This window comes from Netta rufina, assembly GCF_964035555.1.
Source record: "Netta rufina genome assembly, chromosome: 10".
NCBI lineage: Eukaryota > Metazoa > Chordata > Aves > Anseriformes > Anatidae > Netta > Netta rufina.
Window position 1 is genome coordinate 7848159 of NC_140133.1, and position 15559 is coordinate 7863717.

The following is a 15559-nucleotide window of genomic DNA, read 5'->3' on the forward strand; positions in this document are numbered from 1 at the left end:
CTCGGCAGGTCCCCGTATTTCAGGAAAGCCATAGCTGATCCAGAGTCAAAGGACTAACACCAGTGGCCAGGAGGCTCAAAGATCTCACACAGCACATCCCTGGGGATCCTTCAAAGGCATGAGATACCAGGCCCTTCACCCTCCCGCCTGCCTAAATACCCAGTCCTCCATGGGACCTTTTTGTGTTGAACTTGACATGAAGACTACAGAATTTTTCACGGCTCCAACCCATCATACAGAGACCTCCAGATGAAGGCAGAGGCCTCAGAGAGGCAGAGAAGTACAAGGTAAAGCAAGCACAGAAACCCCCCAAGAGAACTGTGAGGAGTTCCTGTTGGCTTTCAATTCTACACTGCAACATAACTACTGAGGATAAGGAAAAGGATGAGGCTCTCAATGACTTCTTTGCATGTCTTTACAACCCAGACCACTTAAACTTGGAGTACTCAGCCTCCCAACCTGGAAGTCTGGGACAAGGAGCAGAAATAAACCTCGGAACAGGCAAGGTTTCTGAGCAACCTCATCACCTTCTATGACTGGGTGACCTGATGGGGGACAAGGGAAAGGCTGTTGACATAGTCTATCTACCCTTCAGCAAGGTCTTTGACACGGTCTCCCACAGCATTCTCCTGGAGAAGCTGGCAGCCCACGGCTTCGACAGGTACACTCCGTGCTGGGTTAAAAACTGGCTGCATGGCCAGGCCCAGAGAGTGGTGGTGAACAGAGTGAAATCCAGCTGGTGACCGGTCACCAGGGGTGTTCTCCAGGGGTTGGTGTTGGGGCCTGTCCTCTTTAATATCTTTACTGATGATCTGGATGAGGGAATGGAGTGCACTCTCAGTGAGTTTGCAGGTGACACCAGATTGGGGGAAAGCATTGATCTGCCAGAGGGTGGGAAGGCCGCTCAGAGGGACCTGGACAGGATGGGTCGATGGGCAGAGGGCAATGGGATGAGGTTCAACAAGGCCAAGTGCCGGGTCCTGCACTTTGGCCACAACAACCCCATGCAGTGCTACAGGCCTGGTGCAGAGTGGCTGGAAAGCTGGATCCTGTGAACAGGATCTGGGGGTGCTGGTTGATGCTCACCTGGACATGAGCCAGCAGTGTGCCCAGGTGGCCAACAGCATCCTGGTTGTGTCAGGAGTAGTGCAGCCAGCACACCAGGGAGGTGATCATCCCCCTGTGCTCTGGTGAGGCCACACATGAAGTGCTGTGTTCAGCTTTGGGCCCCTCACTCCCAGAAGGACATCGAGGCCCCGGAGCATGTCCAGAGAAGGGCTGCAAAGCTGGTGAAGGGCCTGGGACACAAGTCCTGTGGGGAGCGGCTGAGGGCACTGAGGGTGTTTAGTCTGGAGAAGAGGAGGCTCAGGGGAGACCTCATTGCTCTCTACAGGTACCTGAAAGGAAGCTGTGGGGAGCTGGGGGTCAGCCTCCTCTCACAGGTAGCTAGAGGGAATGGCCTCAAGTTGCACCAGGGGAAATTTAGTTTGGAAATCAAGAGACATTTCTCAGAAAGAGCAGTCAGGGTTTGGAAGAGTTTGCCCAGGGGAGCGGAGTCACCATCCCTCTGGGTGTTCAAGGACATGGTGCTTAGGACATGGCTTAGGGGGTGACAGTGGTAGTAGGGGGATGGTTGGACCAGATGATCTTGGAGGTCTTTTCCAACCTTAATGATTATGAGAAGGAAAAAAAAAAAAATCATGCTTCAGCTACTCGCTGCTCTACAGCAGCACTGGCAAGCACAATCCAGCAAAGGCCACTTCTGCAGTCACTCCAGTAGCCAGTCTTCCAGGTGGGTTCAGTGGTTCCCACCCAACTGGAGCAGAGCAGCTGTCCATGCAACCCTCCAAATCCCTTCCCAGCCTTTCACACATATATCAGCCATCGCCAGAAGTGCCATACAAACAAGCTGATGTTGTTCCCTGGGCCAGTGACTGTTCACCACAGCCAAAATTCTGGTGGGTACAGGACAGCAGCATGCCCCCTCTCTGAGAGCTGATTAATAACCCACAACTTCCACAAGGGCCAAGAAGAGCAAGGCAGCAGCTACCTTAATACAGGAAAAGCCATCAGATTTGGAGCAGCAGCTTTAACCTCTATTTAAGCGTTCATGTCACTTACAGTCTGAGCGGGGTTCCTAGGCAGTATCAGTTACATGGACTAGGAGCTGTAGAGGACATTAGAACAATTTCTCTTTCTGAGGTTTTTACAGCCTAATGGACAGGAAGTGTTTCTGGTGAGCATCCAGCTTCTGATGCTCCAACCAGAGTCTCCCCCAAAACTCCTCTTCTTCTCTTTGTGCTTTTCTGTCCTAGAATCACTCTCAATTAACAGTACAAAAATAAAACAGATGTCATCCATCCCTCCTAAGCTGCACATACATTATTCATCAACATGCCCTAATTGATTCTCTCATAACCATGAGCACTTCTGCACTTGGCTATGTCATTCTTGTCCAACAGAGCACAATTTATGAAGCTTCAAGCTACTCGGAAAAGGCACTTTCAAAGCCCTGCCTTTCACAGCTTTTCTGATCAAAGCTGTGATCTCAAAGTGAGGTCTCAATACACAGAGCTGTCAGGCCTTGGTTTGGTATCCAGATGAAGGTGTCCGTCAGGTAACTCTGCTGCCCTGCTGCTCAGTGCCATGAAAAGGAGACCAGTACTGCTGTAGTTACTCTGTGTCCCCTTCCCACCCCAGGGTCTTTTAAAGAGGTGTAAAGCACAATTTGGGAAACACCTCCAAATAAGGGCTCTGAAAGCTGTAACCTGCAAAATGCATCGGGAAAGTCCTTGCAAAAACCTTTCCTTGAAAGTTACACAAAGATCTCCCAAGCCTAACCACAGTCACAGGTGAGAGCACTGAAGGCTGTCTCGGGAGAAATACATACCCCATCAGCTGGGAAACAAAGCTGTCCTTTCAGTGCGCTGTCATGCATTGACAGACATTCTGGATTCTTCCATCCTCAGCTATGCCCCAAAGTTCAACAAACTGAAAGCATGTGATGAGATACTTGGAAACAAAGTGAACACCATCAACGTGCAGTCCGGGGACACAGAGTTGCAGCTCTGAATTTCATTTTACAACTCCGCTGGGAGTCCTCACATGAGGACACAATTAATAAATCACCAACCTCGTCACTGGCACAAGTGTGTTAGCTTTGATGGGACAATAAATCTCAGCAACTGTTTCTCAGATACTCTAGTGACAGCGTTACAACTGCTGCAGCATAACTCCTGCCACTGGTGAGCATGCCCTTGCTTTGACCCTTGTTTTCCAATTGCTGGGTCTGACCCGTGTTGTTTTACCCAAGGTGGAGGAGGCAGAGCCACCAGTGTGCCATGTCATCACCACTCCTGCTTGCTGCAGACCTTCCACAGCCAACAGTGCTCCATGCCACGCCACTGTCCTCCTGCTTGGCAGAGCCTGCATTGCCTCAGTTACACTGCCTGCACAAAGGCCTCCTTTTCCAGGTGCCTTGACTTGCCTCTGAGTTTTCCATTTCTTTATTTGGGGCTCACCCTGGATGATGACATCCAGAGTTTCCTTTGCCTCCCCCCCACCCAGCACCCCAGCTGTTCCCTCACTCAGGGCAAGCACATCCAGGCTACAGGAAGGGAAACCCCCAGGTGCTGCTAAGCCGTTCCCTTCCTGGGAAAAGGACTCAAACAGCTACGCAGAGGGAAGCAAATCTACACAGAGATCAGCACACTGGCAGCATCAGTTACATGAAGCTTTGTGCTCAGGAACTTGGTCAAGGAGTTACAGGGGAGCCTCGCCTCACAGAGGGGTCAGGTGAAGTTGTAGTAGTTCAGCTCGTGGACATTTAGCAAGCATCCTAACGTTCAGCTTGGATTTCCCTTGCACCTCAATGGTCAGTCTGCAGCCTTCCCCTTTCCCCACTAGAAGGAGCTAAGAACACTGCAGAACAGGAGCCAGGGAGTTTTGTTACAAAGTTAAACATAACCCTCATTACCTGAAACAACTCAAACTCCACATCCCAGGCACTGAACTAGACGAGTTGAGGAAAGATTTCGGTAGCATTTCCAAGCAATGATCTCTTTGCCTGGAGAGTCAGCATTTTTCTTAACCTGTGGTGAGCTGCTCTGTGGAGGATTGCAGTATCAAGGCAGTGTAACATAGCTCAGCACAGCACTGCTTACTTGCCTTCAACATCCTGTTTTCAAACAGGGCAAGACAGAACTGGGTGCAGCCACTTGGAGAAGACAATAGGTAAAAGGTAAAGCGAGGCACCACCTCTCCCAGAGAGAAGTGGGAGCTTACAGCTTCAGGTCAGGAAAAGGAATAACAAAGCTACAATAATACACAGAGTAATAACAGGAGGGCGTGAGGGCAGGAGAGACTGCTTTGCCTACGAGAAGGAAAGCAGTGTATTTAAGGAAACAGAAGTAGTGAATTAAAGAACTAATGCAAGGCAACGCTCTATCAAGAGAGGTCACACAGCTCCTCCTGGCAGTCCTTGCAGCAGGGTGCCTGGCTAAATCAGGGCTCATGCTGCTTAGCCACCCACTACAGGGGCTATGAGTTCATCAGTAAACCTGCCTACAGAGCACACAAAGCCCAGACATCCCCTAGACACGGGCAAAGCTCCAGCACAGGTAGCTACATCACTGAATTACCTGCAAAAAGCATTAGCAAATTCCCAGCAAGCCCTACAGAAACCTGGAAGGTACACAGCTTTCTGATTTCACTGCTTTACCGGTACGATACGTACATAGCACAGAAATTGAGCATTAAGCAAACAAAACGCAGGCTAAAAGAAGGCATTACCATATTCTTGCTTGCATGCTTCCAGGCCCAGCCTGAGAAACCAAACCCCTCCACCTTCCCAGCTCTCTCCTTTTGAGCCCTCCTTCCCAGCCAGCTGGTTGCAGCAGGTGCAACAAGGTGAGCCAAATGACGGCCACCTCCACCACAGCCCCAAAACCCCCAAAGTCCCTTTCATTAGCTGTGGAGCAGAGAAAATGACACGATCCATGCCCAGGAGGAATGGGTTTCCACCACCACTCTTCTGCCAAAGCCTCCTTCCCATTGCTCCAGGGAGCTTTCTCCTGGGGAATTAATTCTGATGGTGCTCCATGCCAGGGATCTTCCTGCCTGTGATAACCCTGTCCTTGTGCTGGGCTGCGAATGTCAGGAACCTAATGAGCCTCAGTGGCCCTAATGAGCCTCACTTGGGGCCCCCACTTATGTTTGGTTCTCCTGCTTGGGACACTGCCCTGTCCAGGGTTTGTTCCTCCCCCTGGGGCAGAGCTTGTTGGCCTCCACCTTCGGTTTGTCCATGTTTTGCCCATGGTTTTCAATGGGACGTGCGTGCAGGACAGCTACAGACCAACCAGGACCACTGAACCCTGTTTGAGCTCACTGAACCCTTTCTGTATCGCTTGCTTCACAACTTAATCAATTTTTTGTCGCAGATGGGGATGGCAAAAGGCATTTTGTTGGGGCAGAGGAAGGATACGTGCAATTGAATGGCTAGTAATAAATGATTTCTCTATTTCATGTGGTGATGAAACAGGCAGAAATATTTGCAGGTTATCGAGTCTTGGACAGACACATTAGCACATTGCTGCTGCTAAGACTTACACTTGCTTCTTCATCCTGTAGACGAGAAATTTTGTTCATTACAGCACCTGCAGCCACTGCAGATTCTTTGATTTAAGGGTTTCCCTGAGCCCTGTGCATGCTGCATTTGGAGCCCCTTACAACTAAGTGCAAGCCATAACATCTGATTTGCACGTACACTTTGCTGCAGCTCTCATGGTCTTCCCTGTTTTATTGCCAGCAGATGCTAGTCATATTTCTTGTGATGCCAAAACTTCTTTCTAAAACACTGGTAGAGTTGAAGATGAATGTAATCATATTAAGGGCGGAGATAGTGCTTAAAATTTACGATTCGTTATGCTCTATCATCCCTGCATGCCCTGTCTTTGGGAAGGGATCTTCACGACACAGTTATTCCTGCCTTCTCACTCGGTGTTTAAGTGGGAAAATCATGGAATTGTACGTGTGAAGAAGATAATCTCAAGGCTGCCTGTGTGCATAAATGCCCTGATGCATAAAACGGGATGGGATATTAATATGCTATTCTTTCCTCTGCACACCTGGAGCCCAAGCAGGTGAAAGACTTTCCAAGCTGGCATGCAACGCAGCCTGAACACACAGGCCATGGGCAGGACGAAGGGAACGACGATGAATTCAATAAAATGGTCAATCAGCTTGGAAGCTGCTGCTCACAGATCAGAAAAGCAGCTGAGGTGACAATATTCATCTTAGAAGATGCCTGGGAACCGTACAGCGTTCCCCTTCAGATACTACCAAAGGATTATGAAACAGCAGATGGCTGTGTTGTATTTAATAGTCCAGGGACTGGGACATGTGTAGCATGTGGGAGGGCAGGACTCGGATCCTTCCTATTCCCTGTGTTCTGGCCGAAGAAGTAGCCCCTGAGATTTCCCCTCCCTCACGCTGTGCAATGACACAATACCCACATTTAAGGTGCTCAGATAAACCCTCTCTGACTTGGGCTTGGCCTCCTGAGCCACTCCCTTGGTTCTCTCTGCCCACCTTCCTCCTCTACGTGACACTGGGGAGAGCAAAAGTGGGGAGTAAGCCGAGCTCCACGCTTCAATGCAGTTTGTGTTGTTGTCTGCACCCTGGTCTAGACCATGCAAAGGCTGATTTGGCAAAAGATTACTGAAGTTAATTGGCATGAGGAAGGGGGAAGGTATTAGTAAAATCTTTATTTCAGTTTATTTCCAAGCATCCAAAATGACTGTGAATAAATAAATAAATAAATAACTAAATAAATAAAAGGCAAAATAATCAGCAAAGCATCTGTGCTGCAGCCAAACTGCACACAGCCATGGTGGAGGATTGTTACAGATGGCTGAGCCTGGAAACACTGTGTAGCAACCAGAATTATGTAAAGCATTAGGAGAAAATTGAAGAACCACAAAAGAGACAGAAGAAGCCAATGTACGGCTGGAACTGGAGCCACAGAGGTTTAGAAATCGTCAGCCAAATAATGGGAGAGAAGTTTCCCTGGACAAGCTTGCAGGAACTTGCCAAGGCTTCCACGGACACAGCGACCCCAGTGTGGAGTCAGCCCCAGCCATGGAGTCATAAACGGACAGGGTGCGGGGCTGAGGGCTGCAGCAGGAGGTGACAGCCCAGGGCACTCCGCTGTACAGCTGCTTCTTCCACGGGGTTAACGAGCAGCAGGCGGGGAAGGTTTTCCCATTTATCTGACTCCAGGAAGACCACAGGACCAAGGAGGTATTTCCAAAAGCACGTGCCCTGCTCTCAGCTCTGCTGTGGGGTGAGCTGGAGGCAGGGACTCTGCCTGGCTCTTTTCCAGGATGCCCCAGCGCTATCAAGAGAGCTGTGTACCTCTCAGGGCTTTGAAGGAGAATTGCAAAGCCCTTCAGCTGTTTCAGGCTGGAGATGTATTCTACAGCTTGCATAAACTTGCCTTCCTCAGTCATCTTTCATTTTCTTAGTCGTATTTAACTAGTCCTCTGACTAGAAACCTGACCCAGCCTGGCTGTCTTTCTGCAGGCTGAAAGAGCAGTTTCTTACTGGAGAGCAGTTTCCCCCAGCATCCATTCAGCCCCATGTGGCCCCATTGGAGCCACCAAACCTGTGACCACCTGCCAGTAGCCAGCAGGGACTTTGCGATGCTCTGGCGCACAGAAAAGCCCATTTCTGAGGAAACAAAGCCCAAATTTTTAGGGCCAAATGCCTCATTTTCACCCTATAACCCCTTCTCTTCAGGGCTAAGAGCATCTTTTGCAGATCCAAATCCTTCTTATCACCCTTTCTTTGCAGCTGAGAAGCATACAGGCATGGCACCAAAGCTCCTCTTTATAGACCACAGCCTTGTTCTTAAGCACCCAGCTTTCAGGACATTTTCATCACTAAGACAGCCTATAGTTGGGATCCAAAGCCATCTTTTTATCACCTACACCCTCCGTTTTTGGATGCAGGCATTTTTTTCAGACCTCAGCATCACATGTTAGGGCAAAAGCCTCTTCGTGGGGCTCCAAAGCCTTGTTTGAAAGGATAACCCCTCCTTGTTAGTGGCTTTTTCTTGCTTCCACGTCAATGTCGTGGACCAGGTGGCCACTTCCAAGGAGCAGTTCCCCGTGTTTAGGGTCCCCGATGTTATTCTCATTTCGTCTGCCCACTGCAGGGCCCAGGCAGCGTCTCCGGAACCGGGAGCAGGGCCTCTGGGGCGGGGGCTCTGGGGCGGGTCCCGTCCCAACGGACACAACGGACCTGGTTCCGTGCAGCAGCGACGGCTTGGAGTGCTCCCAGGTGCTCCAGGTGCGAAGCAAAGGCACAAAGCGCGGGCACCTTGCCCCAGAAAGCCAGCGCAGGAGCCAGGGCTGAGGAGCAGGTGGGGCAGCGCTGCCAGGGCTGCGCAGCGGGGCCGGCCCCAAGGGGCCTGGGTCGGCAGTGGGGCTGGGGGCAGCCCCGGGCAGGGGGACCTCCCTCCAGGACAGGGGCTGGCGTCTGCAGGCCCCTGGGGACAGGACCCCCGTGGGGCTCTGGGGCCACCCGCGGGCAAGAGGAGGGGGCCTGGGGCCGGTGGCAGCGCTGGCACTTTGTGGCATCCCTCCCTCCCTCCCTCCCCCGCGACAGGAGCAGGAGCCACATTCCCTCCTGAGCGCTCCCGGCAGGATGTCGGGGAGACCCCCCTGCTCCCCGCGAGCGGCCTGGCTGGAGGAGGCTGGGGCCTCCCCGGCCTCCGGGCCCCAGCCGCAGCCCTATGAGGAGACCGAGGTGCAGCCACTGCAGGCGCCCTCTGGCTCCGGCGTGGGCCCTTCTGCCTCGGCCGTGGCGCATCAGGAGCAAGAGGACGCCCTGAGCTTCCTCCGCGCTTGCTGCAGCCGCAGACCCAAGGTACCGCTCGCTCGCTCGCTCGCTTTTGTGCCGCGGCTGCTGGCCTCCTGCGGGCAGCCCCTGCTGGGCTCCCCTGACCCGCTCGCTCGTCTCTCCCCTGCGCGGCTCAGCGAGAGGCGCAGAAGCTGAGGTTTCTGGCCTCCGTCTGCGACGCCTGCCAAGCCGCCGTCGCGGACCCCCGCACGTGGGACGCGCTGTATTTCTGCCAGCTGGAGGTGGCGCAGAGCATCGAGGTGAGGGGACGCCCTGCCCTCTGGCCGGGTGCTGGGCACGGCCCTTCCCGCTGCAGGGGCCAGCGGGGAGCCCCGGGAGCCGTCTGGGACGGGGCAGCCATCCTGGAGGCTGTAGGCCAGCCCCTGGAGCCGCTCGCTGGCCAGGGGACGCTGCCCTGTGCCATCCGTCGCGCTGTGCCCTGCAGGCGCTGCTGCAGGAGGAGCCCAGCGACCGCCTGGACACGGAGGTGCGGCAGAAAGCCATGCTCGCCATCGCCGCCATGAGGTACCTGGGCCAGCGCGGGCTTGGCCGCCACTCCCGGCCAGGGGCCCCGAGTGGGGCACAGGGTGCCGCACAGGGGGCGTTCCTCACCTCTGCCCCCCTCCCCTTGCAGCACAGCACGGCTGCTGCCGCAGGACATGACCGACGGCCTCCTGCACGCCTGCTTCTGCAGGGTCTTCCACCTCCCTGGCCACGAGGACGGGACGGACACGGACACGTCTCTCTACTCCAGCGTATGCACGGGCCGGGCTCTGGGGCTGCCACTGCTCCGCGTTCGGGCGCCCCGAGCCCTGTCCTCCTCTTTGCAGACCGTGGAAGCCCTGGACAGGCTGCTGCAGGCGCTGGTGAGCAGCGCCGGCGCCCGCGGCCTCCTGGAGCTGCAGAACATCTTGAAGGTGGGGCTGGGCAAAGGCTGGGCTTCAGCAGGACGGGGACACGGCCACCCGCCTGGCCAGCGCAGCGGGGGGACAACGGGAAGGAGCAGTGCCCCGTGCTGCGGGCACACCAGCAGCTTTTCTCCCCCCAGCTCCTGCTGCCCTTCACCCAGCAGCAGCCGGAGGCCGTGGAGGAGAGGGCCATGGCGCGGATCGCCAGGCTGGCCGCCTTCCTCACCAGCTGCTCCTTGCCCCAGGTAGGGAGCCCCTGCTGCAGGCAGCCCCGGCGCCCCCGGCCTCGCTCCACGGCCGCGGCTCTCCCCACCTCCAGGCTTGCGCAGAGCCGGGGCTGGGGCTGGGGCCCTGCCGCCCCGCTCAGCCGTGGTCCCGCGCTGCCTCTCTCCCCAGGTCAGCTCCTGCAAAGCAGGAGCCACAGTGCTGAGGCATCATCACCCCGAGAAGCACCGCTTCGCCATGCTGGGGAGGCTGGTGGGGTACCTCCTCCTGTGCTGCACCTGCGAGAACGAGGGAAAAAGCCACGAGGCAGCGGAGGCTGTGCGCCACCTCTGCCTCTTCATCACGCAGCAAAGAAGTGAGAGGAGCCGCGTCGGGCCGGGTCCCTCCACACACGGGCACGCCGGCACAGCCAGGCCAGCACCAGGCCGCCTGGGCCCCTCTCCTCAGCAGGAGAGACCCGAGCGAGCGAGCGAGCCCGGCTGCCTTGCCGCGGGCTGACGAGCCGTTCCCCCTGCCCTGAGCGCGAGAGCCCGGGCCCTCCCTGGCCGCGCTGCCCCCGGCTCTGCTCTGGCATGCCCCCTTCCTGCCAGGGAGGCTTGTGCCCGAGCCCCCGGCTGCCACTGCCAGGTCCCCAGCCCCCCCGCCGACAGACCCTGTGTCCGCTTTTCTCCAGGCACAAGGCTGTGGGACCAGGATGCCGAGCAGCCGCAGGGCTGGCAGAGCTGGCGAGCTCGGCTGTCCTTGCGGCTCTCCGAAGACAGCAACAGCAACAGGATGCTCATGGTGAGAAGCGCCAGCCCCGAGCCCCGAGCCCCGGAGGAGAGCCCGGCCCTGCGACGTCAGCAAGAGGACCGGCGCCGTCCCCGACAAAGCCCGGTCCCCACGGGGCCCGCACGCGGCCGCACCCCAGCCGTCGCCCAGCCCCTGCTCCCAGCTCTCCTGGGGCGCTGGGAGCAGCAGGGCTGAGCGGGGCCGTCGCAGCCCTCGGGGTGGCTGACGTGCTGCCCTTCCTCCCACAGATCTTCATGAAGTACCTGCAGCCCTCGGAGCGCCTGGGCGTCTTCCTCGCCGCCGTCGAGAGCATGAGAGCCCCGAGTCCCCACAGCACCGAGCTGGCTGCCCACATGGTGGACGTGCTGGTGGCAGAGACCGACTTCCATTCGGGACAGGTGGGTGCCCGCCAGCACCCCCGGCCACGGCCACGGCTCCAGCCTCCAGAGCTCCTGCCCTGGTGCCGGCCCGGTCTCAGCCGTGTCCCCCCGGCAGGTGCTCCACATCGTGTGGGCCATCTACAGAAGCCTGCCGTCCGTCAGAGCCGCGCTGGCCCTTCAGAGCCTGGACAGGGCCCTGCTGCTGCTGGCCAGCAAGCGCCCCAGGGAGACGGTTGCCAGCCTGCTGCAGTGCTCGCCGACCTGCACCAGGTACGGGGCCCAGCAGGGCTCCTCTCGCACACCCCCAAAGCCGTCAGCCGGGCCGGGGGCCGGGGGCGGCCCTGCTGACAGCCCGGGGGTCCCGCAGCGTCGCCGTCACCATGTGGAGGGCGACGGTGTCTGAGCCCCCAGGCACAGAGAGGGTGCTGCGGGAGCTGCTCCGCATCCTCATGAACCAGTCTGGCTGCAAGACATCCACCTCCACCGAGGACCACCCGCGCGTCCTGGCCCTGGCCGTGAGTTCCTCGCTTGCCCGTCTGCGTCTGCGTCGGGCAGGGGCCGGGGCAGGGGCCGGGGCAGGGGCAGGGGCAGGGGCAGGGGCCCCGCTCCCCTCCCCTGGCCCCTGCCAGCCTTCTCCGCACCCTGGGGCACCAGCCTGGGGGGCTCCGTCCTCCTCTGTCCCTCCCTGCCCACGCCTCCGCCTCCGGGTGCTTCCTGCAGGCAGCAAGGCCCCTCCACGAGATCCTCCTGCTGCCTACCAGCCGGGGGGAGGCCAACGCCATTTTCCCCCAGCTCTTCCTGGCCCTCCTCTTCCAAGTGTCCTTCACCACGGAGCTGACGCTGCAGGAGGTGCAGGTCTTCTGGAAGAAGCACCCGCAGGACCTGCTCACTCCCGTCAGGTGCCACAGCCCCGGCCCCTGCTGCTCAGAGGAGCCCAGGGCTGGGGCTCCCGGCGTGACCCGGGCCCTTCTCTGCCTGCAGGTCCACGGTGCAGGCCCTGAAAGCGCTGCTCCGCAGCGTGGGCCTGGGGAGCCAGGTGCTGGCCATCGAGGCGCAGGGCGGCTGGGCCGCGCTTCTCAGCGCCGAGAGCCACCTCTGGGGCGTGCAGGTGGTGGCCAGGTGAGAGCCCCTCGTCGGCACCATCCCAGCCCTGGAGGTGACAGGGGCTTCTCGGAGGAAGTGCTGCCACAGCACGGGTGCCCGTGGCCGCTGGGGCGGTGCCAAAAGAGAGCGGTGCAAAGCCAGGAGAGCTGGGCCCGCCCGGCTCGGGGCTGACGGCGCCTGCTTGCCGTTCTCCCTGCCAGGGAAATGAAGGAGTTGCCCAGGAGCCTGCGCGCCACCATCATCCACCAGCTGGTCGAGCTGCTCCGCATGGAGGCCTCCTCCTGGGAGACGGTGGCCATGGTCATCCTCAGCGAGGTGAGCAGGGGCAGCGGGAGCAGCGAGCCCACGTGGGCCTCGGGGCCAGGCTTGGCCGTGCCCTGGCATTCCTGCCCTGGCATTCCTGCTGCTGAGCCGGCACTGCGCCCCACGTCCTTTTCAGCTGCTGGAGTGCACAGAGCTCGGCGACGAGCTGGACTGCGTCGTGAGCCTCTTTGCCAGCTACCTGCGGAGCCCGTGCCTGGGCATGCAGAGCCTGGTGCTCAGGGCGATCCTGGGGCTCACCGAGAGGCCGGCCACGGTGAGCGGGGGCAGCCGGCAACGCCACGAGTGCCGCGGCTCGGGCTGGGCTGGCCCCGGGCTCTTGTGGCTCGGCACCTCGCCAGGCAGCGGGGAGGGGAAGGGGCGCTGGGCGGGCTGGGAGAGTGTTGTCGCCCAGGGGGCAGTCATTGCTTTCCCCAAAGGAAGGTGTTTTGTTCACACAGGCGAGGCGAGCGCTCGTCCTGCTGCCGAGCATCACGGAGCAGCTGCAGGGTGCAGACAGCGACACCCGCGCTGTCGCTCTGCCCGTGCTCAGCACCATGCTGCGGCTCCTGGAGGGGAGGACGCTCAGCCTCACGGCTCTGGAGCTGGCCGGCAAGCTCCCAGCCCTCTTTGGCGACGTAAGGCTGCGTCCCCATGGCTGCGTCCCTGGGACAGCCCGCTGTGGGCTCTCCCTGCCCGCTTCCCAGCCCGGGGCGCTGCGAGCCCTTGGGCAGGCTCGTTTTGGAGCGCTTCTGGGGGCTCGGGGCCTTTGCCCCCAGCGGGACCCATGTCCCCCTCTCGCCCTCCCCAGGAGTCAAGCACGGTGCGGCTTCTCTCTATTCGCCTCTTCCTCGACACGCTGGGCTTGGTGGAGGGCAGCGAAGAGAAGCTGCAGCAGGTGGCACACAGGAGCCTGCTCCCGCTGTCCTTCCACCTGCACGACCAGGACGAGAGCGTGGCCGAGGTGGGCATTTTCGGGGGAGGGCGATGCCGACTGCCCTGCCCTGCCCTGGGGGCCCCCGAGCACCAGGGGTGCTGCAGCTGCTGGCAGCGTTAGTCTCCACTGAGGCCCCCTCCCTGCGGAGGGGCTGCGGGGGGGGGAGCAGGGTCTTCTGCCCAGGCTCTGCTGCCATCTCAGCTGTTCTGCAGGCCTCCCGGGAAGCCCTCCTTGGTGTCGCGCGCGTCCTGCGCTGGAGGCAGCTGGCGCACCTGGCCGAGACGCTGCAGAGCTGGGAGATCGGCGAGTGCCTGGTACGCACAGTTCTGCACCCGGGGCCGGGGCCGGGGCCGGGGCCGGGGCCGGGGCCGGGGCCGGGGCCGCCCTGCGCTGAGCCCGCGCCCTTCCCTCTGCAGCTGGCCAGGAGGAGCAGCGCAGCAGAGGAGTACCTGACCCAGAGCCTGCCCTACCTGCAGAGCCCGCAGGAGCCCCTGCGGCGGGAGGCTGTGAGGTTCACTGGTGAGCCGCGAGCCTGGGGTCCCCCGTCCCTGTGCCTTCGTGCTGCGCCCCGGGGAGCAGCCGGGGGCGCTGACAGGCCGTGTGTCCCCAGGGCTCGTGGGGAGGCACCTGCTGGATCAGCGCCAGGACATCTGCCAAGGTGAGCCAGGGAGGGGGATGGCAGGAGCCTGGCCCCTGCTCCCTCCTGGCTGTGCGGAGAGCTGGGGGCAACGTCGGCGGGGGGCCGGGCGCTCTGCGGGTGCAGGGCCGTCACCTCGCCTCTCCTTCTCTGTTCTCTCAGCCCTGCGAGGCTTGGCAAACGACCCCTGCAAGTCGGTCTCGTCGCTGGCGATTCAGACGGGGCTGATCCTGCAAGCACCATGGCCACGCTCGCGCTTCAGCTTTCGGCAGCTGTGCTCCAGGCTGCAGAAGGCGTGGAGGAGGCGACGCTCTTCCCCGGCAGGCAGCTGAGCGTGCTGGAAAGCTCCCGGCATCTCCTCCTGCCCGCGGCGCAGCCCCGCTCCCCGGGCACGTTCCCTCCACTTCTCCGGCCTTCTGCGTGCCGGGGGCACGCCCGAAGCAGCTCCCGAAGCCCATGAACAACAGGGCTTCAGCCGGCGCCTCTCCAGCAGCGAGCCTGCTCCAAGACCCCCGCTTCGGCCTGGGACACTGCCAGGGATGGCACAGCCGCAGCTCCACTGGGCCACCCGCCCTGAGCGCGGAAAGTGGCCTCCTCCTCCTCGTTGCCATCGGAGCTGGCCAGCAGCATCCTCAGCTACACGCAGGCTGTGCCTCCCCAGCCCCGGGGGCACCGTGCAGCCCTCCCTGGAGCGCAGCTCTGCGCACACGCCCCACGCCTGGGGGCCTCGCTCTTTGCCCTCTCTCTGGCCTTTCGCGCGGTCTCCCCCATTTCCTTCCCTTCCCTTCCCTTCCCTTCCCTTCCCTTCCCTTCCCTTCCCTTCCCTTCCCTTCCCTTCCCTTCCCTTCCCTTCCCTTCCCTTCCCTGCCCTGCCCTGCCCTGCCCTGCCCTGCCCTGCCCTGCCCTGCCCTGCCCTGCCCTGCCCCTCCCTGCCCCTCCCTGCCCTGCCCCGCCCTTCATTTTTTTCCTCCCTCTCCCTTTTCCCTTTAATTAAACTTTTTGTATCTCAACCCTCGAGCTCCATGTGTCTGTCGTATTTTCTCCCCCTGCCTCTTGCAGCAGGGGCAGGGAGAGAGCGGCCGTGCTGGAACTCGGCTGCCCACCTGAGGAAAACCAGCACCCTGTTGGGACAGCAGGGGCGTGCTGGAGTGCTGCCTTTCTCCACTTCACCATTTGCCCGGAGGAAGGATCTGCCCCCTCTGACTCTGGCCAGCACTGAGCGTCCTTTTGGGATGCTGCCAGGCTGCACCAGGACAGCCAGGCGCTGTAGCACTGGGGAGAGAGTCTCCAAGTGCCTTCCCTCCAGAGGCCAGCTCTTCTGAAGCACAGCGGCCGAGAGCAGTTTCAAACCAGTAGGGGGAAACCAAAACCACTGCTTTGTGTCCCAAAGAAGAGG